This window comes from Schistocerca piceifrons, chromosome 6, assembly GCF_021461385.2.
Source record: "Schistocerca piceifrons isolate TAMUIC-IGC-003096 chromosome 6, iqSchPice1.1, whole genome shotgun sequence".
NCBI classification, from domain to species: Eukaryota; Metazoa; Arthropoda; class Insecta; order Orthoptera; family Acrididae; genus Schistocerca; species Schistocerca piceifrons.
The window spans coordinates 228,627,112-228,649,936 of NC_060143.1; positions in this window are offsets into that span (position 1 = coordinate 228,627,112).

The window sequence follows — 22,825 nt, forward strand, 5'->3', positions numbered from 1 at the left end:
TTACGTTGATTCAGCTAATCAGTAAGAAAAGGAATCAATAAACTTTGTTGATGATGATCGTAAGGCTACGATAGCAACTATGACTTCGGGCATTACAAGGTTCAAACGGTTCAAATGGCTCTGAGCACTATGGGACTTAATTTCTGAGGTCATCAGTCCCCTAGAACTTAGAACTATTTAAACCTAACTAACCTAAGGACACCACACACATCCATGCCCGAGGCAGGATTCGAACCTGCGACAGTAGCGGTCCTGCGGTCCCAGACTGTAGCGTCTAGAACCGCACGGCCATCCCGGCCGGCGGTATTAAAGGACTGTTAACGAAAATAGGAAAACATTCTTGCTTACCATGAGTAACAGGATACAAATTGTAGAGTATTTGAGTAGTCAACATACAATCTTCCATGCTGAGGACGTAAATGTGGAGCACAAATGGAAAAAAAATTTAAAATTAATGTTCAGTATGCCTTAACAAATATTTTCCAAGAGAGGTCTTAAAGGAGGGGAAAGATCCACTGCGGATTAATAGCCATTTTAGAAAACTGCTATGTAAACAAAGAGAGCTTCATCACAGATCCACGAGAAGTGGAAACCTAGCAGACAAACAGAAACTGAACGATGCGAAAATGAGCTGTAAGGAGAGCAATGAGAGAAGCGTTCAGTGACTTCTAAAGTAAAATTTTGTCGACGGACCTCACTAAAAACCCTAGGAGATTTTGATATTACTTAAAATCAGTAAGCGGTTGGAAACCAAAAATTCCACTCACTGACCATACATACATTGAAGGGAGAAGGCCGAAATACTGAATTCGGTCATCGGAAATTGCTTCGCCGCGGAAGATTGTGATATGGTCCCTCCTTTCAATCATCGTACGAACTCCGAACTGGCAGGTACTGAGATAAGCGATCGCGGGACAGAAAAGCAACTACTGTCGCTTAACAGCGGACAGATATCAGGATCAGATGAGACGCCTGTAAGATTCCATAAAGGCTATGTGAAAGAACCTGCTCTTCTTCTAGCAACGGTTCATCGTCACTCGCTGGAGCAACGAAGTTTACCTAGCGACTGCAGAAACGTGAAGCTCATTCCCGTTTCTAAGAAGGCTCGCCGTACCGATGCTCATAATTATAGGCCTACAGTATATCCTTGGCGTCAGTCTGTTGCATAATTATAGAACATGTTTTATGCTCAATGAATTATGACGTTTTTGGAAAACGAAAATCTGCTCCATAAAAATCAACATAAATTCCGCAAAAACAAAGGTTCCGAAACTCAGTTCGCTCTGTTCCTCCGTGAGTCCCATAACGCTGTAGACAGCGGCCTTCAAGTTAATGCCTTTCCTTGGCTTCAGGAAAGCGTTTGACACCGTCCCGCACTGCTGTTTAGTGAAAATAATGCAAGCTTACCAAATATCGGAACAGATTTGTGACTGGATTCAAGGCTTTCTCGCAGAACTCAACATGTCGCTCTTAACGGAAAAAATCGACAAATGTAAAGATACTATCCGGCGTAAGCTAAGGAATCGTGACAGGAGCGCTACTGTTCAGAAATGAATACAAATGATCTAGTAGAAAGCGTCGGAAGCTCTTTCATACTGTTCGTAGATCAACATGTCGCTATCCTCCGGAGTCCCCTAAGGAATCGTGATAGGACGGCTACCGTTTAGAAATGAATATAAACGATCTAGTAGAAAGCGTCGGCTCTTTCATACTGTCCGGAGATGATAGGGTTATCTATAACAAGGTGGTAGCGACAGAAGATAGTATCGACTTATAGAATAACCAGCAGAGAACAGATGAATAGTGCAGGGTCTTGCAGTTGGCCTTGAACTTAAATACTGCGCATACGTAGGAAAAGAAATCCACTACTGTACAACTAAACTATTGATGACAAATTACTGTAAACAGTATCTACAGTAAAATATCTAGGGATAACTATCCACAGCGACCTACCGTAAGTGGAATGACCACATAAAACGGAGTAGTAGGCAAAGTAGATGCCACATTGACATTCATGGGAAGAATATTAAGGAAATGTAACTCGTCCACAAAAGAAGTAGCTTACAAGGCGCTTTTTTGACCGATTCGTGAGTATTGTGCATCGGTCTGGGACCCTTATCAAAATGGTTAAAATGGCTGTGAGGACTATGAGACTTAGGTCATCAGTCCCCTAGAACTTAGAACTACTTAAACCTAACTAACCGAAGGACGTCACACACATCCATGCCCTAGGCAGGATTCGAACCTGCGACCGTAGCGCCTAGAACCGCTCGGCCACCCTGGCAGGCGGACCCTTATCGGGGAGGATGGTAGAAGAGATAGAGAAGATGCAACGAAGAGCGCCTCGTTTCGCCACGGAACCGTTTAGTCGGTGCGAGAGCGTTCCCAGATGTTCAACAAACTTCTGGTCCAGAAGGTACAAGAGAGGCGTTGTACGTCACGTATTTCAAGAGTAGTACTTTCTGGGAAGAGTCGACCAACATGCATCTCACGAAATGACCGCAATAAGAAAATTCGAGAGATCAGAGCAAATACGGAAACTGAGCGATAATCATACTTCCCACGCACCATTCACGAGTGGATCAGCAAAGGAGGGATCAGTCAGTGGTGCGAGAAGTACCCTACGCCACGGACCGTCAGATGGCTTGCGGAGTACTGATACAGATGTAGATGAAAACAAAACTTCAGTGAGTTGCGAACATTATTTTCTTCCGTATAGTAACATCCTACGTACATTTTATTCATTTATTGAACAGTAGTATAACTAATTATCAGGACGTTGCGACAAGTGTGTTGGTTGTTTCCTAGACGTTAAACATAGCCATATAATTAAAAGCAACTACGTATTGTGAATTCCAGGCACATTTTAACTTATATATATATATATATATATATATATATATACAGGGTGATCCATTGATCGTGCCCGGGCCACTTATCTCACGAAATAAGCGTCAAACGAAAAAACTACAAAGAACGAAACTTGTCTAGCTTCAAGGGGGAAACCAGATGGCGCTATGGTTGGCCCGCTAGATGGCGCTCCCATAGGTCAAACGAATATCATCTGCATTTTTAAAAAATAGAAACCCCCATTTTTATTACATATTCGTGTACTACGTAAAGAAATATGAATGTTTAGTAGGACCACTTTTTTCACTTTGTGATAGATGGCGCTGTAATAGTCACAAACATATGGCTCAAAATTTTGGACGAACAGTTGGTAACAGGTAGGTTTTTTAAATTAAAATACAGAACGTAGATACGTTTGAACATTTTATTTCGGTTGTTCCAATGTGATACATGTACCTTTGTGAACTTATCGTTTCTGAGAACGCATGCTGTTACACCGTTATTACCTGTAAATACCACATTAATGCAATAAATGCTCAAAATGATGTCCGTCAACCTCAATGCATTTGGCAATACGTGTAACGACATTCCTCTCAACAGCAAGTAGTTCGCCTTCCGTAATGTTCGCACATGCATTGACAATGCGCTGACGCATGTTGTCAGGCGTTGTCGGTGGATCATGATAGCAAATATCCTTCACCCTTCCCCACAGAAAGAAATCCGCGGATGTCAGATCCTGTGAAAGTGCGGGCCATGGTATGGTGCTTCAACGACCAATCCACCAGTCATGAAATATGCTATTCAATACCGCTTCAACCGCACGCGAGCTATGTGCTGGACATCCATCATGTTGGAAGTGCATCGCCATTCTGTCATGCAGTGAAACATCTAGTAATAACATCGGTAGAACATTACGTAGGAAATCAGCATACATTGCACCATTTAGATTGCCATCGATGAAATGGGGGCCAATTATCCTTCCTCCCATAATGCCGCACCATACATTAACCAGCCAAGGTCGCTGATGTTCCACTTGTCGCAGCCATCGTAGATTTTACTTTACCCAATAGTGCATATTATGCCGGTTTACGTTACCGCTGTTGGTGAATGACGCTTCGTCGCTAAATAGAACGCGTCATCGTCCCGTAATTTCTCTTGTGCCCAGTGGCAGAACTGTACACGACGTTCAAAGTCGTCGCCATGCAATTCCTGGTGCATAGAAATATGGTACTGGTGCAATCGATGTTGATGTAGCATTCTCAACACCGACGTTTTTGAGATTCCCGATTCTCGCGCAATTTGTCGCTACTGATGTCCGGATTAGCAGTGACAGCAGCTAAGACACCTACTTGGGCATCGTCATTTGTTGCAGATCGTGGTTGACGTTTCACATGTGCCAGAACACTTCCTGTTTCTTTAAATAACGTAACTATCCGGCGAACGGTCCGGACACTTGGATGATGTCGTGCAGGATACCGAGCAGCATACAGAGCATACGCCCTCTGGGCATTTTGATCACAATAGCCACACATCAACACGATATCGACCTTTTCCGCAATTGGTAAACGGTCCATTTTAACACGGGAAGCAAATACCGTCCGCACTGGCGGAATGTTACGTGACACCACGTACTTACACGTTTGTGACTATTACAGCGCCATCTATCACAAAGCGAAAAAAGTGGTACAACTAAAACATTCATGTTTCTTTACGTACTTCACTAATTTGTAATAAAAATGGGGGTTCCTATTTAAAAAAAAAACGCAGTTGATTTCCGTTGACCAATGGCAGCGCTATCTAGCGGGCCAACCATAGCGCCATCTGGTTTCCCCCTTCAAGCTAGACGAGTTTCGTGCTTTGCAGTTTTTTCGTTTCACACTTATTTCGTGAGATATTTGGCCTGGTCACGATCAATGGACCGCCCTATATATATATATATATATATATATATATATATATATATATATATATATATATATATAATAGGATTATTCCCTTATATCTTTACTAGAACAAGACATTTAGCATTAACGTTTGCAATCGTTTTACCTATATGATTAAGATTCATGTTATTTGGATGAATTAATCATACCAATCACATATTTACACACCTTGTTCCACAAGGAACACCTCCTGCATTAATATCATTTATAGTATTAATTGAAACAATTAGACATGTCATTCGACCAGGTACACTAGCAGTACGACTAGCAGCACATATAATTGCAGGACACTTACTATTAACATTACTAGGAAATACACAACCATCTATAGCAATAAACTTAATTTCACTATTAATTATCGGACAAATACTTCTATTAATCCTAGAATCAGCAGTAGCAATAATTCAAGCTTATGTTTTCTCAATTTTAAGAACTTTATATTCTAGAGAAGTATACTAAACCTATGTTAACAACTCACTCAAACCACCCATTCCACTTAGTAGATTATAGACCTTGACCATTAACAGGAGCAATTGGAGCAATAGTTCTAGTATCCGGATTAGCAAAATTATTTCACCTATTTAACATTAACTTATTTATAATCGCCGGCCGCGGTGGTCTAGTGGTTCTAGGCACGCAGTCCAGAACCGCGGGACTGCTACGGTCGCAGGTTCGAATCCTGCCTCGGGCATGGATGTGTGTGATGTCCTTAGGTTAGTTAGGTTTAATTAGTTCTAAGTTCTAGGCGACTGATGATCTCAGAAGTTAAGTCGCATAGTGCTCAGAGCCATTTATTTATAATCGGATTCGGAATTACCCTACTAACTATAATCCAATGATGACGAGATGTAGTATGATAAGGGACATACCAAGGGCTACATACGGGATTTGTATCAATTGGATTACGATGAGGAATAATTTTATTTATTGCATCAGAAGTACTATTCTTTGTTTCATTTTTCTGAGCATTTTTAGAAGAAGACTACCATCTACTATTGAACTAGGAATACTATGACCTCCAATAGGAATTCAACCTTTTTATCCTATACAAATTCCATTACATAATACAGCTATTCTTTTGGCATCAGGAGTAACAGTAACATGAGCACATCATAGTTTAACAGAATCTAATCATACTCAAGCATTACAAGGACTATTCTTTACAGTATTACTAGGACTATACTTCACTATACTTCAAGCATACGAATATTGAGAAGCACCTTTCACCATTGCAGACGCAGTTTATGGGTCAACATTCTTTGTTGCAACAGGATTCCATGGTCTACATGTAATTATTGAAACAATTTTCTTATCAACATGTCTACTTCGACATTCAATAAACCAATTCTCACCAAGACACCACTTTGGATTTGAAGCAGCAGCATGATACTGGCACTTTGTAGACGTAGTATGATTATTCCTATACATCTCTATTTATTGATGAGGTAGATAACTGTTTTTATAGTATAAATAGTACATTTGACTTCCAATCAGAAAGCTTGATATAAATCAAGAAAAACAATCCTGATTCTATCTACAATAATTATTATTATATTTGTTATCCCAATAATTGTTATAATCCTTGCAACAACATTATAAAAAAAATTAATTAATGACCGAGAAAAAAGATCACCATTTGAGTGTGGGTTTGACCCAAAAAGATCAGCAAGAATACCATTCTCACTACGATTCTTCTTAATTGCAGTAATTTTCTTAATTTTTGATGTAGAAATCGCACTAATCCTTCCAATTGGAATTATTTTTAAAACCTCAGACATTATAATCTGAACAGTATCAACAATATTTTTATCATAGTATTATTACGTGGACTATACCATGAATGAAATCAAGGAGCCTTACAATGAGCAGAATAAAGGGTTGTAGTTAACTATAACATTTGGGTTGCATTCAAAAAGTATTGATATAATCAATCAACCTTAAATAGAATAAGAAGCGAAATACTGCAGTCAGTTTTGGCCTTGAAGATTGGTAAATAAAATACATTTATTCTTATTAATTGAAGCCGAAAAGAGGCGTATTAATGTTAATAATATAATTGAACTATAAAGTTCCAATTAAGGAAATGTAAAGCCAATATGAAAGCTGCTAACTTTTTATATTAGTGGTTAAACTCTGTTAACATTTCTAAAATTTATATAGTTTAAATAAAACATTACATTTTCACTGTAAAAATAATATATCTACAATAATAAATACCTAAAAGTAAAAAATACTTCCTTAACATCTTCAGTGTCACGCTCTAATTATAAGCTATTTAAGTAAACGAAAAATAATATCACCAAAATAAATATTCAAAAAATAAAAGTTAAAAGATAAATCTTAAAATTAGAATCATATCAACCCTGTATACAACCACTTAAATAAATAAATAGTCTATATAAATCTTGACCACCAAATAATTCACCTCAACCATAATCAAATGATTTAGATGAATAATAACCTAATTTTAAAGGGATATATCTAATAAACTTAGTTGAAAGAAAGGGTATAAACCATATAGAACCAGCAAATGTGACAAAAGAAAGTATACTTAAAGAAAATAAATTTTGAGAAAAATCAAAATTAGAAATAAGATAACCCAAATAAGCACCTAAAACAACTACAGTAATAGTTAAAAACTTTAAATAATAAGGCAAAGCAATCACATGGGGAACAGGGAAAATTAACCAAGACAAAACGCTACCACCAAAAACAGCAACAAACAATAAACCAATTATACCAAACGAAATATAGTAACCCTTATCATCAAAAGAAAATCTAGAATAAAAATTATTATCACCAGATATTGAATAATAAAAAAGACGAAAAGAATAAGAAGCAGTTAAACCAGTAGAAAATAAATAAAGAAAAAAAGTCAAACAATTAATTCATCTTAAACAAACCATTTCAAGAATTAAATCCTTTGAATAAAACCCTGCTAAAAAAGCCATACCACAAAAAGACAAACTAGAAACATTAAAACAAACTGAAGTTAAAGGTATAAAATTAACAATTGAACCTATAAAACGAATATCCTGAGAATCCTTTAAATTATGAATTATTGAATCTGCACACATAAACAATAATGCCTTAAATAAAGCATGAGTTAATAAATGAAAAAATGCAAGTTTTGGATAACCTATAGCCAAAATTCTTATTATTAAACCAAGTTGTCTTAAAGTAGAAAGAGCAATAACTTTCTTCAAATCAAATTCAAAATTAGCCCCCAACCCAGCCATAAATATAGTTATACAACCAATTAAAAGTAAGAATCAACCACAATTATAAGTATCTAATATTGGTCTGAAAAGAATTAATAAATAAACCCCAGCAGTAACAAGAGTAGAAGAATGAACTAAAGCAGAAACAGGAGTAGGAGCAGCCATAGCAGCAGGAAGTCAAGAACAAAAGGGGATTTGAGCTCTTTTAGTTATAGGTGCTAAAACAATTAATACAGTAATAAGCTTTATTTCAAAAGAATTAGAAACAAAAACATAATAATAAATATAATTTCAACCACCAAAATTCAATATTCAAGCAATAGAAATTAAAATAGCAACATCACCAATACGATTAGAAAGTGCAGTTAACATACCTGCACTATAAAATTTCACATTTTGGTAGTAAATAACTAAACAATAAGAAACCAAACCCAAACCATCCCATCCTAATAAAATTCTAATCAAATTAAGGCTAATAATTAGAAAACCTATAGAAAGAATAAATATTAAAACAATAACAATAAAACGATTTATATTCTTTTCTCCCAATGTATAATCCTCTCTATAATAAATAACCAAAGAAGAAATATATATAACAAAAGACATAAAAATAAGAGACATTCAATCCAAAATTAAAGTCATAACAACCATAGAACCATTTAAATTAAAAAGTTCTTTTTCAACAAAAACTCTATACTCAATTATTAAATAATAAATACCCAAAATAAAAATTATAGTTCTACAAAAAAATAAAGAAAAAACTCAAAGAACAAATAGAAAATAAATTCACAGCCTAAGATGAAAAAATTCATATCATTGATTCCACAAAACAACATTTTTAATTAAAATACTTAAGCAACCTAAACAAAAAAATACTCGCCCTTTAAACAAAGAATATTCAAAGGCAAACAATGTAAAAGTAGAAGATGATATTCACTAAAATAACCAAGAGCACAAGTATAAACACCAGAATAATAATTACCATGCTGAGAATAAGAATACATATATAAAGTATAAACAGCTCTAAAAAAAGACAAAAAAATTAAAGCAAAAAGTCTAAATGAAGATCAAAACAGAATTCTATTTAATAATCTAAGTTCACCTAACAATTTTAGAGAAGGAGGAGCAGCTATATTAGATGATCTCAAAAGGAATCATCATAAAGGCATTCTTGGTATCAAATTAATTATACCCTTGTTAATTATTAGTCTTCGTCTACCTAAACGTTCATAAATAATATTAGATAAACAAAATAACCCAGAAGAACATAAACCATGACCAACCATTAAAGAAAGAGAACCTATACAACCTCACCAATTCATGGTCATCAATCCTCCAATAACCGTTCTTATATGAGCAACAGAAGAATATGCAATTAAAGACTTTAAATCGACCTGATGAAAACAAATAAATCTAACAATAACCCGACCAGATAAACCTAAAGACAATCAAAATTAATTAAACTTTAAATCCAAATAAGAAATAACCTTCATAACACGAAAAATACCATAACCACCTAACTTTAATAAAACACCAGCAAGAATAATTCTACCTGAAATATGGGCCTCAACATGAGCCTTAGGAAGCCATAAATGAACCAAAAATATCGGCATCTTAACTAAAAAAGCAAGAATTATAAGTACATAAGATATAAAATAATAAGAACCAAAATCAACCAATAAAGGAAAATATAAAGTCTTAGAAAAATCATAAACCCTAAATGAAACTAATAATAAAGGTAATCTAGCAACCAAAGTATAAAAAATTAAATAAACACCAGCCTGTAAACGTTCAGGTTGATAACCTCAACCCAAAATCAAAAGTAAAGTAGGAACTAATCTAGCCTAAAAAAAAAATAAAAAGAATGAAGACTCAATCTAGCAAAAGAACAATAAAGCATAATCATTAAAATTAAGACCATAAAGACAAAAAAATTAGAATGATAAGAACTTAAATAAACTGAACCTCTAGCAGTAATTATTAAAGAACAAATTCAAAAACTAAGCAAAATCAAACTAAAAGAAAAACTAACAATACCAAAATAATATCTAATTATATTCAAATCTGTGTATGAATAAAGACAAATTATAAAAACAAAACTAGACAGAAATATTAAAGAATGAACCAACCATCAACAATTATTAACCAAACAAAGAGGGATCAAAAAAATAGTTATAAATAAATACTTTTACATAAAGGTAAACCAAAAGAATTAAAAAAATCATTTCTATGAGAGCAAATTATTGAAACTAAAATAGAAAGACCTAAAGCACCTTCGCAAACAGAACAAAACCAAAAAAATAACAGGGAAAAAATAATCATAATCAAACTCAATAAGAGAAACAATAATTAATATAAATAAAGAAAGAACAATATATTCTAATCTCAAAAGAACCATTAATAAATGCTTACATTTAGAAGAAAAAACATAAACACCAGCAAAATAAACCAATAAAGAAGTAAAGACAGAGAATATAAACATTAGTTTTAATAGTTTAAAAAAAACGCCGGTCTTGTAAATCGGAAATAAGTCCAGCCCCACTTTTAAAACTTCAGAGGTGGAAAAGCTTCCATCATCGGTCCCCAAAACCGATATTTTAAATAAACTAACCCCTGAAATGATCAAAATAATAATTATATCACTATCAAACGTAATGAATATTAATTTTATTAAATTAAGACACCCAGTATCAATAATGCTTTTCATTATCCTACAAACTTTTCTAGTATAATAGGAACAATAATGGAAAGATATTGATTATCATATATTTTATTTTTAACGTTTCTTGGTGGTATATTAGTTCTATTTATTTATATTACGAGAATTGCATCAAACGAAATATTTCAACCTAAATCAATTACCATAATTATTACCTTAACAATATGAGTATTTATTATATCAACATTAATTATTTTAGATATAACAATATTTATAGACTTTTTCAAGAATACTGAAACTATAAATATTTATAATTCCATCAATTATCAAGAAATAACAATATCTTTAGAAAAATTATATAATAGACCAACATTCATTATCACAATAATAATAATAATAATTTATTTATTTTTAGCACTATTAGCAGTTGTTAAAATCACTAATTTAACCAGGGACCTATTCGTAAAATAAGATAATTTACTAACGAATAAACCCTTATGATTAAGACATCCTTTAATTAAAGTCATTAATAACTCTTTAGTCGATTTACCCGCACCAACTAATATTTCATTTTGATGAAATTTTGGGTCCCTACTAGGGTTATGTTTGGTAATTCAAATTGTAACTGGACTATTTTTAGCTATACATTATACATCAAATATTGAAATAGCATTTAGTAGTGTAGTACACATCTGTCGAGACGTAAATAATGGTTGAATTATTCGAACCTCACATGCAAATGGAGCTTCTATATTTTTTATTTGTATCTATATACATGCAGGACGAGGAATTTACTATGGATCTTACATATACATACACACCTGAATAATTGGTACAGTAATTCTATTCTTAGTTATAGCAACTGAATTTATAGGATATGTTTTACCTTGAGGTCAAATATCATTTTGAGGTGCGACAGTAATTACTAATTTATTATCAGCAATTCCATATTTAGGATCAGATTTAGTTCAACGAGTGTGTGGAGGGTTTGCTGTTGATAATGCAACATTAAATCGATTCTTTACATTTCATTTTGTACTACCATTTATTATTGCTGCAATGGCAGCAATTCCTTTATTCTTTCTTCACCAAACAGGGTCTAATAACCCCTTAGGCATAAATGGAGATATCGAAAAAATTCTATTTCACCCATACTTTACTTTCAAGGATTCTATTACATTTGTATTAATAACATCATTATTAATCATATTGTGCTTGATTAATCCTTACCTCCTAGGAGATCCAGATAATTTTGTACCTGCTAACTCGTTAGTAACCCCCGTTCATATTCAACCAGAATGATATTTCTTATTTGCATATGCAATTCTACGATCAATTCCTAATAAGCTAGGAGGTGTTATTGCATTATTCCTATCAATTAGAATCTTAATAATTTTACCATTTTATAATAAAACACCATTCCGAGGTTTTCAATTCTATCCTATTAATCAGATTTTATTCTGAATTATAGTAGTTGTTGTATGCTTATTAACATGAATTGGATCAACGACCTGTTGAAGAACCTTATATTATAACAGGACAAATCTTAACAATTATCTACTTTACATACTTCTTAATTAATGTCCATGTTGCAAACGCATGAGATACACTAATTAAGGAATAATAAGTTAATTAGCTTAGGAAAATCATATGTTTTGAAAACATAAAACTAGAGTTTAACTCTTCTATTAACTTTTCTTAAAAAATTTCACTAAATAAATGAGATAAATAAAATCTTTAAACCAATAAAGAAAATAAAAAAATCAAAGATAAAGGTAAAAAACTTTTTCAAGCTAAGTACATTAACTTATCATAATGAAAACGTGGTAATGTACCCCGAACTCAAATAAAACCAAAGGACATAACAGCAAGCTTAATAAAAAATATAAAAGAATAAAAATCACCACCTAAAAAAATTAAAGCTAATAATATTCTTATAAAAACAATTCTAGTATACGCAGCTAAAAAAATTAAAGTAAATCCGCCTGCACCATATTCAATATTAAAACCTGAAACTAACTCAGATTCACCTTCGGCAAAGTCAAAAGGAGTACGGTTAGTCTCAGCTGAACAAGAAGTAAAACAAGCTAAAGCTAAAGGAAAAGAAATAATAATAAATCAACAATAAAGCTGATAATTTATAAAATCAAACATGTTACAACTACCAATTAAAATAATTAAAGATAATAAATTTAAAGCCAAACTAACTTCATATGAAATTGTTTGAGCAACAGACCAAAGAGAACCTAATAAAGAATAATTTGAATTAGAAGACCAATCAGCAATTATAACGGTATAAACACCTAATCTAGTACAACATAAAAAAAACAAAAATACATAAGAAAAAGAACATATATAAGTTAAGTAAGGGAAAATTACTCAAACAGCCAAGGAAATTATTAAATTAAAAACAGGAGAAAAATAATAAAGTAAATAATTAGATATTATAGGAATTGGCTGCTCCTTAAAAATTAACTTAATAGCATCACTAAAGGGTTGTGGAATTGCTACAAATCCTACTTTATTTGGACCCTTTCGAATTTGGATATAACCTAAAACCTTACACTGTAATAAAGTCAAAAAAGCAACACTAATTAAAACACAAATAACTAATAAAAGAAAATTCAAAATAAACATAAATAAATCATAAAGTATCAATACTATTTGTAGAAAAAATCTACATAAATTAATTCTAAATTCAACACATTAATCTGTCAAAATAGTAATCTAATTAATATTAATCAATACAATAAAAAATATTTCAACCATATGGTCCTTTCGTACTAATATGAATTAGTAATCTTAGGATAGAAACCGACCTGGCTCACGCCGGTCTGAACTCAGATCATGTAAGAATTTAAAGGTCGAACAGACCTAATTACTGGGCTCCTGCACCCAAAATTTTTCTTAATCCAACATCGAGGTCGCAATCTGCTTTGTCGATATGAGCTCTCAAAAACAGTTACGCTGTTATCCCTAAGGTATATTAATCTTATGATCATAAATTATGGATCAAAACTACAAACATAAATAAATGATATAATAATGAAGAGTTTATTTATTCTTCATGTCACCCCAACAAAACATCATCATTAAATATAGAAAGGCAAACAAAAATTATATAAAAGTAAAATATTAACCTCTATAGGGTCTTCTCGTCCTAAAGAAGAATTTAAGCCTTTTGACTCAAAAGTTAGTCAAAAATTTATTAAGAGACATTTGATTTCTCATCAAGCCATTCATTCCAGCCACTAATTAAGAGACTTATGATGTTTTGATAAACAGGTGGAAATCAACTTTGTCTAGTTCCTTATAATAAATTTAAAAGGTAATAATTATATACAAATAAATATACTAATTCTATCATTATTACAAAAATTTTAAAATTAAATTAATAATCTTAATAAAAAACCTAAAATATTTATAAAATCAAAATAAAAAATAATGAACTAAAACGTAATCTTAAAGATAGCTGCTTTAAAGCTTACTATTATATTTTATAAAACAAATTATAGGTTATTAAGTTCAAAGCTTATCCCTTAAAGAATAATAAGTTAATATTTACACTTAAAAGATTAAATAAAAACAATTAACTTCAAAAAATTAAATTTTTTCTTAAGATACTAGATATCTTGGGAAACGATTAACATCTCATTTCTATAAATAATTTAATAATTATTATGATACATTAACTATAAATTATTTATAAATCAACCCAAATCAAGATAAGTTAAGTAAATACCAAAATTTTGATAAACCCTGATACAAAAGGTACAACAAATAAAATCTACTTTTAAAAATTTAAAATAATATTTCATAAAACAATTACATTACCAATAAACTATAATCTAAAAAATCAATTCTACAAAATACACTAAGACAAAATTCGGCAAAATTATTTTTATTAAATAATTAAATAAACAAAAAATAAATATAATAAAATAAATAATCAAGATATCCTGATTTGCACAGAAAAATTTTCAGTGTAAATGAAACACTTTACTAATAAGTTATATCTTGAAACTCTTCCTAGATACACTTTCCAGTACATCTACTATGTTACGACATATCTCATCTAAATTGAAGCTACCTTAAAATAATAAAATAGAATAATCAATAATGAGAGCGACAGGCGATTTGTACACACCTCAGAGCTAATATGAGTTAAATTAAATAAATTAAATTACTATCAAATCCACCTTCATTAACAGTATTTCACCATCAAATCCATTATAAACAAAAATCTATTGTAACCCATCTCCTCTTAACTAAAAGCTGCACCTTGATCTGAAATATTTTATAATTATAAATCTTGAGAATTATAACTCTAAAAAGATTCTCTGATAAAGGAGATATACAAACAAATAAATTAAGTAGAGTAAATCGTGTATTATCAATCACGGGGTAGGTTCCTCTGAATGGAATGAGATACCGCCAAATTCTTTGGGTTTAAAGACCTTAACTAACAGTACCCTGGTAAATATAATTAACATTTAAAATAATAGGGTATCTAATCCTAGTTTATTATTTAAATTTCACAGATTCATAAAAAGAGCTATAAATAAATTTTAACATTTCACCTTACAAATCTAAATTGAAGCTACCTTAAAATAATAAAATAGAATAATCAATAATGAGAGCGACAGGCGATGTGTACACACCTCAGATTCATAAAAAGAGCTATAAATAAATTTTAACATTTCACCTTACAAATCAATATTTTAACCCTAAAAATATGAACAACTGTTTCAACCAATAATATTCACTTGTATCAATCGTATAACCGTGGCTGCTGGCACGAATTATGCCGATACTAAATCAACTGCTAAATCCAAAATCACTTGATAATTAAATCAAATTACTGCAAAAAGAACATTTAGTTTAACGTAACTTACATTTAATACAAAGAAAAAGTGAATAAACAAGCAAGAATAAAACTTTTGGAAACAAAAATAAGAAATTTGAAAATTTATTAAATTAAGAAAAATAAAAGATTCAAATATTTAAAGAAATAAAAGAAAAAACCACAAACAATGACAAAAAAAACACGCCCACATATGACCACAACAACTTCTCTATTGTATATAAATAAAGATTAACATGGAACATGTATACTGATAAATGTATTATATTCTTTCTTATTTAATGTTTCTTTTCACTAATAATAAAGAAAGATTAAATAATATAATAAATATATTTTATACAAATATGTAATTTAATGTAATATGTTATTAATTTAAAATTAAGTTTATATTAAATTAACTTAAATATTCATTAGTTAAATAATCTAATTATAGAAAATTATGTAATTATATTATTATAATTAATACAATTATTTATATTAATATATTTATTTATATTAATATAATAATTTATATTTAATATTATTAATTATATTTATTATATCCAATTATAATAATATGTAATATTAAATTACATATTATTATATAATTTATAATATAATAACCTATTTTAAGCTAAAACATAAGTAGCTATAATCCTAGGTAAATAAATGTATTAAAATATTCATTTAATAATAATAAAATAACATTATAGGTATTTAAATTTAATTAAATGTAATATATTAATATAAATGTTTATTATATATATATATTCAAATTATCCGAATCGAGATAAATTAATTAGAAATAACCAAAATAATACATAAACAAATTTTTAAAAAAAATTTTAATTTATATATTAAATATAAATGAAGTGCCTGATTAAAGGGTTACCTTGATAGGGTAAATCAAGTAAATAAAAATTACCTTCATTAAAAATTACACAAGACAGTATTAAACTACCTCCTTTAGTATCAAAAACTAACATGCATCATACACCTTAATGTAAAAAGGTAAGCTAAACAAGCTAATGGGTTCATACCCCATTTATAGAGGTATCAATCTTCTCCTTTTTAGTGACCAACAACTCTACAAAACTTCTCTTCCTATCAACATTAATGATAGGAATGATCCTGTCCATTTCATCAAACTCCTGATTCGGAGTTTGAATGGGACTTGGGATCAACTTACTTTCATTTATTCCGCTCCTAACAAGAAATAAAAATATAATAATAAATGAGTCGTCAATTAAATATTTTATTGTCCAAGCAATAGCATCGACAATACTATTATTTTCAATTTTGCTGATTCAAATAAAGTATCCAATAGGGTGAGAAACAGAATTTATTCCCTCAATAATAATTAGATCTAGATTATTATTAAAGATTGGGGATGCACCCTTTCATTTCTGATTTCCAGAAGTAATAGGAGCTTCGAGATGAAATAACTGTTTAACACTAATAACATGATAAAAAATTGCCCCAATAATGGTATTATCTTATCGTATTCAACTAAGAACTTTCATTTGAACAATTATCATTCTAAGAATTCTTATTGGGGCAATAGGTGGTTTAAATCAAACATATCTACACCAACTTCTAGCATATTCTTCAATTAGACATTTAGGGTGAATAATTAGATCCCTAACAGTCAGAGAAAACATCTGAGAACTATATTTTATTATTCACTCACTATTAAGATTAATTATGGTCTTATTATTTCAGCAAATAAATCTATTTTTATAAACCAAATTTATTCGGCCAGAAATGTAAAAACTGAAATTAAATTCATAATATTTCTATCTCTCCTATCCCTAGGTGGTTTACCGGCGTTTCTTGGATTTCTACCAAAATGAATTGTAAAACAATCATTAATAGAAAACAACATAACAACTATTATGACCATTATGGTTGTATTAACTAGAATTACACTTTATTATATATATATATATATATATATATATATATATATATATATATATATATATATATATTCCCGTCCGTTAGGTCGCATACAGAAACTCTTTTAGACTATCCACAGAAGTTCTTTCAGACTGTCCATTCTTACTCTCCTGTTTCTTTCCTTCCCTTGGCAATCCCACGATCAACTGCCCTAAATGCAACACCTGTTCAACACATTCTATTACTTCATTGATAATTTATACTGAACGGTTGCTTTATTGGTCACTAAAGAGCAGTTGAACGGAATGGACAGTGTCTTGAAAGGAGGATGTAAGATGAACATCAACAAAAGCAAAACGAGGATAATGGAATGTAGTCGAATTAATTTGGGTGATGCTGAGGGAATTAGATTATGAAATGAGATGTTTCAAGTAGTAAATGAGTTTTGCTATTTGGGGAGCAAAATAACTGATGATGGTCGAAGTAGAGAGGATATAAAATGTAGACTGGCAATGGCAAGGAAAGCGTTTCTGAAGAAGAGAAATTTGTTACCATCGAATATAGATTTAAGTGTCAGGGAGTCGTTTCTGAAAGTATTTGTATGGAGTGTAGCCATGTATGCAAATGAAACACGGACGATATTAGTTTGGACAAGTAGAGAATCTAAGCTTTCGAAATGTGGTGCTACAGAAGAATGCTGAAGATTAGGTAGGTAGACTACATAACTATTGAGGAGGTATTGAATAGAACTGAGGAGAAAAGGAGTTTGTGGCACAACATGACAAGAAGAAGGGACCGGTTGGTAGCACATGTTCTGAGGTATCAAGGGATCACAAATTTAGCATTGAAGGGCAGCATGGAGGATAAAAATCATAGAGGGAGACCAAGAGATGAATGCACTAAGCAGATTCAGAAGGATGTAGGTTGCAGTAAGTACTGGGAGATGAAGAAGCTTGCACAGGATAGAGTAGCATGGAGAGCTGCATCAAACCAGTCTCAGGACTGAAGACAACAACAACAACAAATAAGAGGCTACCAGTTGATGAGCCAATGACTTTATTTGACCTGTTACGAGTAGAACCCATCCTCAGATCGTCATGAACATCTTCGTGATCAGATACATACACTGAGGGGACAAAAGTTATGGGGTACCTCCTAACATCGTGTCGGACCTCCTTTGGCCCGTCTTAGAGCAGAAACTCGACGTGGCCTGGTCTCAACAAGTCGTCGGAAGTCCCCTGCAGAAATATTGAGCCATGCTGCCTCCATAACTGCGACAGTGTTGCCGGCAAAATATTTGGCCATGAACTGACCTCTCGAGTATGTCCTATAAATGTTCGATAGGATTCACGTCGGTGATCTGGGTGTCCAAATCATTCGCTCGAATTGTTGCGAGCGTTCAGTTAGTTTTTAAATTACCTCGTCGCTGGTGTTCAGCTCCGAACGCTCTGTGAACCCCAGACTCGTAGATAAGCACTTCTTATGTCTGTCGAAGGATTCTACTGATACCCAAAACCAGAACTTAACAATTCTGTTTTGTATGAAGGCTTTTTTAAGCCTTTTATTACATGCGTGATCTGAACTTAATCAGCTGGGTACATCTCCTATGAACCAACTCCAATCTTACAAAGCAAAAAACAAGAGCATATACACTGCTGGCCACCGCAAATACAACACCCTGAAGGAAGCATCCGAATCAAGTGAAATTTACATCATGGGTTTGCAGCGATGAGATATGCAACTGATTAGAATTTCAGCGCAGACGCACATCACGCGCGCCTGTGGCGCCACCTCATAGCGCCGTTTAAGGCTTGGCGATTTCGACGAGTGTACGTTCGGCACGTGTGTTTACCTTGTGGTTGTTTCACAAGACGATCAGTTATGCCTCGTAGACAACAGCGAACATCGTTTGATCAAGTATCCGACAGAGGAAGGATAGTGGCTTACCGAGATTGTGGATTATCATACAGAGAAATCGCTAGTCGTGTTGGACGAAACCAAACGACTGTAATGCGGATATGTAACCGTTGGATGCAGGAGGGTACGACGGACCGACGTGGTCGATCGCATTCACCTCGTTGCACCACTGCACGTGCTGATGGGCAAATTGTGCGCATGGCAGTGACGGATCGCTCAGTGACATCCCGAACCATAGCACAGCACATTGCGTCTGTAACCCATCATCCAGTGTCTGCGCGTACCATTCGAAGCCGTTTACAGCAGTGTGGTCTGTCCGCAAGACGTCCATTGCTTCGTCTACCATTGACGCAGAACCACAGACGTCTCCGTCGCCAATGGTGTGATGACAGACGGATGTGGACGGCAGAATGGAATGACGTTTTCTTTACTGACGAGGCACGCTTCTGTCTGCAGCACCACGATGGTCGGATTCGAGTGTGGACACACCGTGGAGAGAGGATGCTGGACAGCTGCATTATGCACCGCCACACTGGTCTTGCACCGGGTATTATAGTATGGGGCGGTATTGGATATTACTCTCGCACGCCTCTAGTACGCATTGCCGGTACTTTAAATAGCCAGCGCTACATATCCGAGGTGCTGGAGCCAGTTGTCCTTCCTTACCTTCAGGGCTCGGCCACAGCCCTATTTCAACAGGATAGTGCGCGACCACACGTGGCACGCATTGTCCAAAGGTTCTTCGTCAATAACCAGATTGAAGTGCTTCCCTGACCGCCTCGCTCTCCGGATCTTTCGCCGATAGAAAACGTGTGGTCCATGGTTGCTCAATGAGTGACCCAGATTACATCCCCAGCTGCCACACCAGATGATCTTTGGCAACGTGTGGAAGCTGCTTGGGCTGCTGTACCCTAGGAACACATCCAACGTCTCTTTGACTCAATGCTGAGACGTGTGGCAGCGGTGATCTCCAACAATGGCGGCTATTCTGGCTACTGATTCTGGCAGGAACCACATGTCACAGACGTCTGTAAACGTAATCATTTGATACTTGGTCAACATGTTATCTACAAAATAAATTTTGTTGTGCTACCTCTTGTCTTTCTTGGTGTTGCATTTACGGTGGCCAGCAGTGTACATCAGCATTTACATTATTAATCTTCTAGTCATTAGTATTCCATGACGTCCTGTTTCGTCCAGAAGATTCTTTGCCGCCGCCGATCATTCCGCACGCCATGATGCCAATCAGAGCTTTGACGTTCCTAGGGCGACACAAAGCTCAGAAAAATAACAAAACACACGAAAGAAGACCCGCTTACCAAATATCCCCCAAAAAATAATTTAACTTGTAAGTAGGCTGCTTGTGTGTTGACAACGCTCTGTTGCGCTTTGCATTGGATCTCTGACTACGCTTTCCTTTGTAAGAAACTCTGTGGCTGGTCGGACTCCTTGTTGGAAGTTAATCGCCAGTACTGTTGGGCAGTTGGAAGTTAGTCGCCAGCAGTGAAGGAAGTACTGTTGGGCAGTTGGAGGTGAACAGCCAGCCGTGATGGATGTTAGATGTGAGAAGTTAGGATTGATGGAGGGTAGACGTCTGAAGTATTAGCGTAGGCTAACGATCTGTACATGTTCGACTTGGAGACTTAATATTCTTCATGATTATATACCTTTGTACTAGATAACAATGACGATTTATATTCATGTTTGAACTGGATGTCGCATTGTTAAGGTAAAAAATACATTATTTGGTTTCCAACAAAATCTTTTCTTTGCTAACCACATGCCTATTAGTAGTTAGTGGCTTTAGTAGTTAGAATCTTTTATTTAGATGGCAATATTGACGCTCGCTGTATTGCAGTAGTTCGCATAATGAAGATTTTTGTGAGGTAAGTGCTTAATGAAATGTATAGGTTATTGTTAAGATTTCTTTTTCGTCAGGGCCATTCTTTTGAATTAATTATTTGAAGTCAAGCTGTAATTTTTTCTGAGCACTCAGATTGCGTTGCGCTAGAATATTGTGGGTCAGTGCTGACATGATAAGAAAATGTAAAGAGAAAGTAGGCTCAGTTCGTTCAGTTTTACTTAGCTGTTTCGGAATCAAATAACGTAGAAGTTCTCAGTTATTCAGCAATTTAAGTTCAGACACACTCATATAAATAAAGAAGTTTCAAACTTTTCTGTACAACTTTTCTAGATGAGCAATTAACCCAAGGCTGAAGGGTACACTGGAACAGACGTAGGATTCCTGTCACCAGTCCTTGTACACACTATGGACAGATCGCATTGTGGGTCAGTGTTGACATGATAAGAAAAAGTAAAGAGAAAGTAGGCTCAGTACGTTCAGTTTTACTCAGCTGTTTCAGAATCAAATAACGTAGAAGTTCTCAGTCATTCAGCAATTTAAGTACAGACACACTCATTTAGCTTTCAAACTTTCCTGTACAATTTTTCTAGATGAGCAATGAACCCAAGGCTGAAGGGTACACTGGAATATACATAGGATTCCTGTCACCAATCCTTGTACACACTCTGGACAGACCGCGTTGACACCAAAAATTTAGACAACTTCATTCATAGTTTGGTCATGGCACGCCGAACACGATAGCTCCTTTCTGCCATATTGTCACTCCCTACTCGAGCCATCCTGCTACACTGATTCCATGCCACCGACTGGCACATATATGTCACTTCACTCTTATGACTGAAGTCAATGATGGAGGGTCGCATGATTGCCTGGAATCAGTTCCACACCATTTGCAGTTCTCCTAAGCGAACCAGCGAATTCTTTTGTCCATTGAGCTTAGAGATGTAAATGTTTACAGCAATTCAGTTGTTGGATGGACTAGAACCACTTGAGATATAATGATTACAGAACTGTAGCTGTGGATAAAGCAGATGGTAGATGAATCCTGGACATGCAGCCATGGGGATATCTCCATATGTTTCACATTAACATTGCCAGAGGAGAATTAAATGATAACTGAGAGATAAAAATCGTAGGAGTGTCCGGTGTCTGAACCTTATACATTTACATCAACAATCTAACACTTTACCATTGCACGTTATTAGCCATTCCTTCTATAACTTATTAAACTACTTGAAATTAGGGATGTAATGTATTGTAAAATATAAACATGTGTAGTAAGATCCTTTGAGTTTTCTAGTAAACAGACAACTGAGATGAAAGCAATCTAGAAATAATTCCCATAATTGAATGAGTAGATTATAACGTAATTGTAATTGCTTTAGTTTGCTTTGTAGAAATAGTCTGTAGTGGCTACGTCTGCTTGTTAATGTATAACTTACACATCAGTCAAGGCTGTTCTTGGTGAGGAAATCCACAGCTTAGAACGTATAAATGAACGGTTAAGAACAGACAGCCAGTATAGAGAAAAAAATTGTGATAAATACAAAAAGCACTCTATGATATTTAATAACAGATCTTGGGCAAACAGAAATATTTGGGAGAAACTACTAAACAAAAAGGTTTAGA